Source organism: Monodon monoceros, unplaced genomic scaffold (genome assembly GCF_005190385.1).
Source record: "Monodon monoceros isolate NGI ecotype Baffin Bay Population unplaced genomic scaffold, NGI_Narwhal_1 Super_Scaffold_11, whole genome shotgun sequence".
Classification (NCBI taxonomy): Eukaryota; Metazoa; Chordata; class Mammalia; order Artiodactyla; family Monodontidae; genus Monodon; species Monodon monoceros.
Window position 1 is genome coordinate 35,655,424 of NW_021703767.1, and position 12,083 is coordinate 35,667,506.

A 12,083-nucleotide genomic window follows, 5' to 3' on the forward strand; every position below is an offset into this window, starting at 1 on the left:
AATCTTCCAACAAACGAAAACCCAAGACCAGATGGCTTCATAGGCAAATTCTATGAAACATTTAGAGAAGAGCTAACACCTATCATTCTCAAACTCTTCAAAAATATACCAGAGGGAGGAACACTCCCAAACATATTCTACAAGGCCACCATCACCCTGATCCCAAAACCAGACAAAGATGCCACAAAAAAAGAAAACTACAGGTTAATATCACTGATGAGGATAGATGCAAAAATCCTTAACAAAATACTATCAAACAGAGTTCAAGAGCACATTAAAAGGATCATACACCATGATCAAGTGGGTTTTATCCCAGGAATGCAAGAATTCTTAAATATACACAAATCAATCAATGTGATACACCATATTAACAAGCTGAAGGATAAAAACCTTATGATCATCTCAATAGATGCAGAAAAAGCTTTTGACAAAATTCAGCACCCGTTTATGTAAAATTCTCCAGAAAGTAGTCATAGAGGGAACCTACCTCAACACAATAAAGGCCATATATGGCAAACCCACAGCCAACATCATTCTCAATGGTGAAAAACTGAAATCATTTCCACTAAGATCAGGAACAAGAGAAGCTTACCCACTCTCACCACTGTTATTCAACATAGTTTTGGAAGTTTTAGCCACAGCAATCAGAGATGAAAAAGAAATAAAAGGATCCAAATTGGAAAAGAAGAAGTAAAGCTGTCACTGTTTGCAGATGACATGATACTATACATAGAGAATCCTAAAGATGCTACCAGAAAACTACTAGAGATAATCAATGAATTTTGTAAAGTAGCAGGATACAAAATTAATGGTCATACATCTCTTGCATTCCTATACACTAATGATGAAAAATCTGAAAGGGAAATTAAGGAAACACTCCCATTTACCATTGCAACAAAAGAATAAAATACTCAGGAATAAACCTACCTAAGGTTACAAAAGGCCTGTATGCAGAAAAGTATAAGACACTGATGAAAGAAATTAAAGATGATACAAACAGATGGAGAGATATACCATGTTCTTGCATTGGAAGAATCAACATGGTGAAAATGACTATACTACCCAAAGCAATCTACATATTCAATGCAATCCCTATCAAACTACCAATGGCATTTTTCACAGAAATAGAACAAAAAATTTCACCATTTGTATGGAAACACAAAAGACTCCAAATAGGCCAAGCAATCTTGAGAAAGAAAAATGGAGCTGGAGGAATAAGGCTCCCTCACTTCACACTATACTACAAAGCTACAATAATCAAGACAGTATGGTACTGGCCCAGAAACAGTAATATTGATCAGTGGAACAGGATAGAATGCCCAGAGATAAACCTACACACATATGGTCACCTTATCTTTGATAAAGAAGGCAAGAGTATACAGTGAAGAAAAGACATCCTCTTCAATAAGTGGTGTTGGGAAAACTGGACAGCTACATGTAAAATAATGAAATTAGAATCCTTCCTAACTCCATACTCAAAAATAAACTCATAATGGATTAAAGACCTAAATGTAAGGCCAGAGAGTGTAAAACTCTTCGAGGAAAACATAGGCAGAACACTCTATGACATAAATTACATCAAGATCCTTTTTGACCCACCTCCTAGAGAAATGGAAATAAAACCAAAAATAAACAAATGGGACAAAATGAAACTTAAAAGCTTTTGTATAGCAAAGGAAACTACAAACAAGATGAAAAGATAACCCTAAGAATGGGAGAAAATATTTGTAAATGAAGTAACTGATTAATCTCCAAAATATACAAGCAGCTCATGTGGCTGAATATCAAAAAAAGAAAAACCCAGTCCAAAAATGGGCAGAGGCACTAAATAGATATTTCTCCAAAGAAGATATACAGATTACCAACAAACACATGAAAGGATGCTCAACATCACTAATTTTTAGAGAAATGCAAATCAAAACTACAAAGAGGTATCACCTCACACCAGTTAGAATGGGCATCATCAGAAGATCTAGAAACAATAAATGTTGGAGAGGGTGTGGAGGAAAGGGAACCTTCTTGCTCTGTTGGTGAGAATGTAAATCGATACAGCCACTATGGAGAACAGTATGGAGGTTCCTTGAAAAACCAAAAGTAGAACTACCATGTGACCCAGCAATCCCACTACTGGGCATATATCCTGAAAACAACCATAACTCAAAAAGAGTCATGTACTGCAATGTTCATTGCAGCACTATTTACAATAGCCAGGACATGGAAGCAACCTAAGTGTCCATCAACAAATGAATGGATAAAGAAGATGTGGCACATATATACAGTGGAATATTACTCAGCCATGAAAAGAAACGAGTCAATTGTAGTGAGGTGGGTGGACCTAGAGTCTGTCATACAGAGTTAAGTAAGTCAGAAAGAGAAAAGCAAGTACTGTATGCTAAGGCATATATATGGAATCTAAAAAAAGAAAAATGGTTCTGAATAACCTAGGGGCAGGACAAAAATAAAGACACAGACATAGAGAATGGACTTGAGGACACGGGGAGGGAGAAGGGTAACCTGGGACAAAGTGAGAGAGTAGCACTGACACATATACACTACCAAATGTAAAATAGATAGCAGCTGCATAGCACAGGGAGATCAGCTCAGTGCTTTGTGACCACCTAGAGGGGTGGGATAGAGATGGTCAGAGGGAGACACAAGAGGGAGGGCATATGAGGATATATGTATACATACAGCTTATTCACTTTGTTATACAGCAGAAACTGAGACAACATTGTAAAGCAATTATACTCCAATAAAGATGTTTTAAAAATGTATGTATGTCGGATATTTGGGGAAAATAAAGACGTGCACCCCAGTGTCAGTAAAAGTCACTCATCTTTTCACATGCAGAGATAACCTCTGATGGTTTTGGGGATATTCATTTCTAGGTATTTTTCTATGTAAATATGTACATATGCATTATAGTTAGGTTTTGTACAAAAGTGGGATCACACTTTATATACTATTGTTTTATAAATTTTTTTTTCTTTATCATGAGGATTTTTCAATTATTCATCTCTAACAGTATATAAGGACAGTGTGCTAGTACGTTGCAAAGCTATACTACCATTTAATTCTTCAGTCCCCTACCGATGGCTATTTAGGTTGTTTCCAGTTTTTCACTGTTATAAATGTGATGAATATCTGTACATAAATCTTTGTACACATGTCTATTCGCTAGGAATAAATTCTCAGAGGTGGAATTGTTAGTCAAAGAGTATTTCAGCTTTCTTTCTAGAAAAGTTTTGCTTCTCTGCATTCCAGCAGGGACTCTGAATTCCTGCCCCTTCACTCACACTCTTGCCATTATTATTTAATATTTGCCTAATTAATCACTTTTGAAAATATATCTTTTAATTTGCTTTCCTTTGCTTACTTGTAAAGCTTAAACTTCCAAGTATATTTCTCCATTTTTACTTCTTCTTTTGTGAATTTTCTGTTGGTATCCTTTGCAGTGGACATTTTCTTAGGTGTGGTCTCAGTTTCCCTCTCCTCTTTCCAACATTTATCCAGTCCCACCCTCTTACTCACTTACCTCCCCAGTCCCTGTTGACAACTTTGCTCTCCCATCACTTCCTCCTCTTTATCAGTAACTTACAGAAGTTGTTGTTTGTTTGAATTATAGTGGTGAGACAGATCCATCTTCTTTTTGACTTTTCCTTTCATCAGTAATTAGTTCTTCCACTCCGATTTGAAGAAGTCCCTTCTGGCAGTCATCTTCTCTATTTAAAGTATGACCTATTGGGACTTCCCTGGTGGTGCAGTGGTTAAGAATCCACCTGCTGGTGCAGGGGACACTGGTTTGAGTCCTGGTCCAGTAAGATCAAACATGCCCCGAAGCAACTAAGCCCATGTGCCACAATTACTGAAGGCTGCACACCTAGAGCCCGTACTCTGCAACAAAGAGAAGCCACCGCAATGAGAAGCCCGCATATTGCAATGAAAAGTAACCCCTGCTCGTGACAACTAGAAAAAGCCTGCATGCAGCAACAATGACCCAACTCAGTCAAAAATAAATTAATTAGTTAATTAAAAAAATAAAGTGTGACCTATTACTGGGAAAAAAAGGTGCATTACATTTCTTAAAGTATTTTACATACAATTAATGTATTTGTGAAAAATAAATAGATAGAAAAGGTAGATAGTGAGACACCCCCCCTCTCACACACACACATACACACACAGAAACCCACAAAAATATATACTTTGTAGCTCCTTGTCAACTGAAAAAAACCCCACACAATGTGAGAGTTGTTAGTTTAGTTTTATTTGGAAAAAAATGAGCACTATAACATGAGACAGCATCTCAGATAGCTCTGAGGAACTGATCCCAAGAGGTAGGTGGAAGAGGTCAGTATATATGTGATTTTGGCGAAGGGGGGTACATACAATCAAGCACATATTTTTGCAGAAGGTTGCTGCCAGTCTCTTGAAAGTTACTACTAGTCACAAGGAACAGGTGTCACAACTTATGATTTTAGTGCTTTTCTAGATATGAGGAGATGCAAGAACTGGGCTCATTATATCTTCTCATGAAAATATCTAACTATCTGAAGGCCTGTTCCACCAGGTTTTTCCCAGTGTATACAGTGCCTCATTCCTGATCTGCACCCTACACTCCTTTCAGGGTGTGTTGAAAGTTAGTGACTGGAGTAGCTTGTGACTTAATCATTGTAGAGGCAGTCAGCAAGTGCCAGTTTTTAGTTGGCGCTCTCTACATTCACAGAGTATTTTCTCTGTCTTCCTAGTTTCCCCTGGGATCCATCACTTCCTCTGGAGAGATGAGGGATGTACATTCTTCTAAATCCATGTATTTTGAATTTGGTGTTCCTCCAGTTTTCCCTTCCACTTCATTACTCTACCATCTTCATATAAGGTCCCATTTCTTCTGAGTTTCATATCCAGCTCTACCACCATGTAGACTCCCTCTCCTACTGAGCGTCATATAGTAACCTCCTAGTTACTCTCTTTTAGTTTTAGAGATGCATTGACTGTCTTCTTATTATCTCAACACCTGTATCACCTGGGTGACATTATTTTCCACTTGGATGATCTGCACAATACCCTAGTCATCTGCTTAAGTAGATATTCCCCCCTCTACTGTACTTCTGCCACATCTTTCTATTCCCACAAACTAGGATTTTGTCATTTTTCTCAAACTATTATACCTCTTAAATAATAAACTTATCTGTGCTATTGTGACTTTTAATAAGAAATATAGTAGGCCCCTCTTATCCACAGGGGATACATTTCAAGACTCCCAGTGGATGTCTGATAGTTCTGAACCCTATATATACTATGTTTTTCTCTTGTACATATCTATGATAAAGTTTAATTTATAAAATAAGCAGAGTAAGAGATTAGCAGCAATAACCAAAAACAGAACAATTATAACAGTATACTATAATAAAAGTTACATGAATGTGGTCTCTCTCACTCAAAATATCTATTGTACAAATTTAATGCCTTCTCCATCTTAACTATGCACTTATCACATACTCTGATGAATTCTACTCAGACTATGATCATTTCTTAGCTTTGATATCCTGATCCCCCAACCTCCATTCAACTGTAGTCAAGTGCCCCTTCCAGTTGTCCCCAAAGCATCTTATGTTTACTATTTCTTTCAATATACCTATTGATTTATTTCAATAGCATGTTAAGTTAGATGAACTCTTCACCCTACCAAGAATATTCACTTATATACATATACACACACACACATAAACATATGAATACATATGTATGCATGTATACATATAGAACACATACCTATATGCATACATATGTATGTTTAAGCATACAGTTTTTCATTTAGTTAACATTCCAATAAATCATATGCAGTTCATTCTCAGTGTGAATCCAGTATTTCTACTACTTTATGAAGCCCTTAACCAAAAGAATATCTTCATCTTTTTGGTAAACTTTGTTTAGTACAGTTTTAAATTCACAGGAAAATAGAGAAAATAGTAGAGTTTCCATAAACAGAAAATCCAGTGTATCTTATTAACATCTTACTTTAGTAAATTTGTTACAATTAATGAACTGGTATTCATACATTATTTTTAAAGTTCACAGTTTATATTTCCTTAGCTTTTTCCCAATTTTCTTTTTCTGTTTTAGAATCCTATCCAAGATACAATATTACATTTAGTTTAGTTTAGTCATGTCTCCTTAGGCTTCTCTTGAACAGTTTTTCAGAATTTCCTTGTTTTTATGACCTTGACAGTACTTATTGCTATTTTTCAGGATGAGCCATTATTTGAATTTGTCTGGAAATTTTCTCATGATAAGACTAGGTTGTGGGTTATTGGGAGGAAGATCAGAGACATAAAGTATCATCTCCTTATGTCGTATCAATGTAAGTAATGTCAACATGATTTATGACTATTGATGTTGACCTTGATCGCCTGGCTGAGGTAGCATTTGCCAAGATTCTCCACTGTAAAGTTACCCTCACCTTTCCATACTGTGCTTTCTTTGAAGAAATTAATTGTCTTCAGCTCACACTTAAGAAGTGAGGAGTTATGCTACTTCTTTGAGGGCAGATTATCTATATAAATTATTTGGAATTCCTCCCTATAGAAAATTTGCCTCTTCTCCCTCATTTATTAATTTGTTTAATCATTACTTATATCTTTGTGGGCTCATAGGTATTTATGTTTGTATTGGTTATAATCCATTACTACTTTTGTTTCATTGTTCATATTGTTCCAGCTTTGACCACTGGGAGCTTTCAGTTAGATCCTGTGCTACTTAGATATACTCCCATTATTGTGTGTTATTGTATGAATGTATGTGTGTTGGGGTTTTTGTTTGTTTGTTTTTAGTTACTTCTTGATTTTCTGGCATTATAAGATGTCCAGGCTCATCTTGTATATTTCTTACATCAGTCCTAGAATCAGACATTTCTTCGAGGATCCTGGTTCCTTTCATTGCTGAATGTTATCAAAGACCAAGATTTGGTTGCTAGGTGTGATCATTGCTACTGATTATGTGTTCCCTTTAGGCCTCTCAGCTGATAGAGTGAGGAAATATGCGTGTATACTAACCTGTGTATGTTTATATATCTATACATATTTTTATATGAAACCTTCTATATCTATATTAAGCTAAACATGAATTCTTATTGATGTATGCCTCCAACACTAATACACTACTACACGGATCATTCTAGCCTACTACCTTTAATTATCTATAAATTCCCACAGCAACACTGAGAACCTGGTTCCTGTAATCTGCCATTCATTTACTTGAGTCTGAACTTCCAGTACACTTATGTATCTGTATCATGATTGTCAACAATTTCCTCTGTGGAAAACAAATTTATCTACTAGAGTACAGTGCTTGTGGGCTACTCCTATTACCTTTGTTCTTAGTGGCATCACTTGTTTCCAGATGAATAAGGCTCTGATAAAATCTGTTCCCCTGAAAAGTAGAGCTTTGTTGTGGATAACACTCTGGGTGTATTTTAAAATGGTTTCCCTACCCCTTCCAGAAATATGAGGATTGTTTTCAGGACTCATCACCATGAGAATCTGATGGGGTTCCTGGAGATAGGACTCATGAATAGGTGGAGGTCCTCCTAAGACTGAGGCCCCCAGGATTTTCTCATTCTCATAGTAGTTCAGACTCAGCCTTCAGCAAATTGTTAAAATTAGCATTTAAGTGTTCCTACATTTAAGCTGCTTCAGCTACTTCCTCTCCAGGTAAGCAGATCTCAGTTGTGATTCTCCATATTCACCTGACACTCCAGATTTTGGCGTGGCTGTTTGACAGTTTGATGGATCCAAGAAAAGTAGTTGATTTATAGTTTGTTAGCTTTTCTGTTGTTGTTGTAAGCACAGGAGTGATGACTTTCCAGCTGACTTTACATGTTGCAGCTGAAACTAGAAGTTCTTATGCAATATTAAGGAAGCACCTGGACTAGACTTTCCTGACTAATGCAGATAAGCCATTTTCCATCCCTAAAAAAAGCCATCTGAGAATGTTATGAATTCAATTATTGTGCAGACTTACCAGCTATCTCCTCAGGCCAAAAATTAGAATCAGAGTTTATTCATTTTACATGTGTAATAGTGAGATAAAACGTGTGATGGTAATAATTCCAGAGGTAGATGTACTAACAAAATGAGTAAAAGCTGAAAAAAATAGAGAAGACTGGGGAAAAATAAAAAGCTGTTGCAAATACCAAAAAGTCATGATAGTGTATCAACTTTTAGTGAAGGGACTCACAGTCTTACACATCTGTTATGTAGACCCTGCAGTGATTTATATATTTCCACAGAAGGTAATAATTGAGATCTACAATAATATGCTCAACTCATGAAAATACAAAAACACAAAACTATTTCTAATACATGAAATGTAATAAAACAGGGTTGTGTCCAATGTATTTTAGAGCAACCCCCATACTTAATACATTTAACACGTAAAATCCAATTGGGACTTAAATCAGTCAGCTTCTATTGCCTGGAAAATCAGTTAACTGGAATACCTGAGTCCACCAGTGTTCTCAGTAGGGGGACCATTTCTTCATATTTTATCTATGAACTCTCTGGTATAATGTATAATTGTAGCAAGAAACAGCCATATTAAAATAAATCTTTTTTCTTACCCAGGTAATACTATTATGGATAATTATCTACCAAATATATTGACTAAAATAATCAAATTAGAATTGGTTAATAGTCGCCTTACTTCTTTTCAGTGAGAGTGAAAAGGGAGCACTGGAATATTCCCTGATGATAGATTTTCTTTTAGTTACATGGAAAACTATTTGATTGTTAGTGACAGAACCATCCTTTACTCTATGAAAGTGACGGAACAACAAATGCTCACATTGTGACTGTATCTTGTAGGTATCTGTTGTCTGTCTGAATTAAGGACTGGGAATATTTTCTAAAATAATGAATGTTTCAAGATGGGGAGATATTGTATGTCCAGTGGGATATTGTGTATGTTGTCCAGTAATCACAACTAAAGCACAGTACTGAGGACAAATGTCTTGAAGGGCCCTTTTTCCAAAAAAGCCACCAACAATTGGAGTCAGTCACCCTCTTACAGGCCTTATTGAGAGTTGACAGAAATAGCCCTATTATTAGCCAGATCCCTAAGCTCTCCCCAGGAAATAAGAAGTGAAAACAAGCCATGTGGTTGTTTTTTGTAGAATATTGATATCACACAATATATATTATTCCCTTCTCTTGTGTGTGTTTTTCGTTGTTGTTGTTTTTGTTTTTCTATCCAGAGCCAAGTGATGGAGGATCCAAGAACATCATTTGAAGATATTAGAAAGGCCTGGAGAAAAGATAGTAGGGTTGTCAGATAAAATACAGAAAGCCTAGTTAAATATAGCTTTCAGATAAACAACAAAATTTTTGTAACGCAAAACTGTCCTATGCAATGTTTGGGACATGCTTACAATAAAAAATAGTTATTATTCATCTAAAATTCAGGTTTACCTGGACATCCTCATTTTAATTGGCTGAACATGGCAAACTGAATATGGTAACCCGAATGATAGGCATCTTGTTTCCTGGCTGGCTACTTGCTTAGTGACAGAACATTCGGTTTTATTCTGCCACTGCCACCTGGCTTAAGCATGATTAGAAAAAACTTTAAAAATACATTATGGGAGGATCAGACTGTGGTATGGTGTTGCGGTACCTCAATAAACCAGTCCCATGCTTTTGAGATTTTTGTGGTAAGCTAAGTTGTCTTCCCACAAAAACTGGATGCCTGCCGAAAGATTTCAAAGAGTAGAACTATCTCAGAGCAGGACTTCTAAAACGCAATGTGCCAAAGAATTCCCTGGAAATCTTGATAAAAAAAACATAATATGTTTCAGAAGGTCTAGGATAGCACCTGAAATGCTACATGTCATATGAATTCCAAGTTATTGCCCAGGCTGAAGTCCCACTTACCAAACTTTACGTAGCACTGCAGATGAGTGTTACCTAGAGTCCACAGGCTGACTCTCAAAATTTCACTTACAAAAACTTGGTCTTGTCAATGACCTTAGAGAGTTTGGTAATCTAGAAATACTAACTTAAGTTTAATTTAGCAAACAAGACTGGTATAAGAATCCAGAATGCTCTGCTATTGACCACCCTCTTTCTCAATAATAAACTGAAACCTCACAAAATATGTCAATTAAATCTCATTTATGGTGTCTTTTCTTAAATCTCTACCAACATGCTCTGCATTAAGCTTTTTGTTAATTTTTATTAATGATCAACTATCAAAATTGCATTGGAAACAAAGTTTTAGCAGTAACATTAATCAATAGGATTAAAATACCTTCCTTTTAAGGGTAAGATGGGACAACGTGAGAGAGTGGCATGGAGTTATATATACTACCAAATGTAAAATAGATAGCTAGTGGGAAGCAGCCGCATAGCACAGGGAGATCAGTGCAGTGCTTTGTGACCACCTAGAGGGGTGGGATAGGGAGGGTGGGAGGGAGATGCAAGAGGGAGGAGATATGGGGATATATGTATATGTATAGCTGATTCACTTTGTTATAAAGCAGAAACTAACACACCATAGTAAAGAAATTATACTCCAATAAAGGTGTTAAAAAAAAAAACCTTCCTGTTATACCTTAAAAGCTAAAGGTAATCACTAGCATGTATTTTAATATTACTTTCAATTTAAGACATAACCTTGAGACCAAATTTGTGTTGTTATTACTATTTTGCCTTTAAAGATAAGCTCAAAAACTCTTTAAAAGTATGTTAAATAGTTTCTTAATGGTCTCTAATACATGTATTTTATCTTATATTAAAAAATTTGAAATTGAGTCATGTATTAGAAATTCCATTTTTTCTTTCCTCTATCAAGTTTTAAAGAGGTAAAAGTTACTATTATGGTGGAAAATATCATTTCCATCATGCCAAAATGAATTACTATCTATGTAATGTCATAAAGAAATTTGAGGTTTCATATAATGTTCAAAGAACTGATGAATTTCCTTTTCATTATAGGTGTCAAAGCATTGCTACTTGCCCTGACCATATTCCAATTGCTGATCCACAAGTCTTGCTTCTGCAATAGAAAGGTTTTGTACCATAAAGTCATCAACTGCCACCTCTTCACTCCCAGCCACAGCTAATTGAACTAGAGGGAAAACCCTGACGTATCATCTAGACTCCTCATTGCCACCTGACAAGTAAAGGTAAGTTGAGACAATCAGATTCTCTAATTCAGAAATTTAAATTTAAAATCTAAGAAAGAATTGTCTATTTTAGAAGGGGAGAAAATAATATATATAAACGCATGATTGGGCAGACTACGATATGTCATTTAGAAGACAAACTAATGGGAGAGCAGAGCCTGTGAGAAAGCAGCATAAGGCAATTTATAGTGTGATGAATAAAGCAGACATATACATTGTCAGTAGAAACATATTATCTGCAAAGGACTAGAGCAAAGATTGGTGACCTTCTCCCACTAGGGTGCCTTGAGCCAGTGTGAATCTAGAACTGCCCTGCTCCAGCTTCTCTTTGACTTACCTTATTATGTATTCTATTTTCATAAATCTTCATGGAAAAACTGTCATAGCTTCACATGTATCACTATAATATCTTCCTACTTGATTTAGTTTGTCCACTCTCTGTTCTTTGCAACCAAAAATGTTCTATCTAAACTTAATCTTTAAACATGCAATAGCTTAGATAACGGCCCCAAGAAAAATTTGTCCATGGAAACTGTGCATGTGAACTTATTTGGGAAAAGGGTCTTTGCAGATGAATGAAGTTAAAGATCTCAAGATGAGATCAACCTACATTGCCCTGGTGGACCCCAAATCCAATGACAGGTGTTTTTATGAGAGACAGAAATGAAGAGACAGACACAGGAGAAGGGCATGTGGAGACAGAGGCAGAGCTTAGAGTGATACACCTGCAAGAAATGTTTTGAGTCAACCAGAACCTGGAAGAGGTACGAAATATTCTTCCCTAGAGCCTTTGAAGGAGTGCAGTCCTGCTGACAACTTAAGTTTGAACTTCTGGTCCAGAACCATGAGACAAACCAAAATTGTGACAGTTTGTTACAGTAATTGTAGGAAATTCACACAAAAA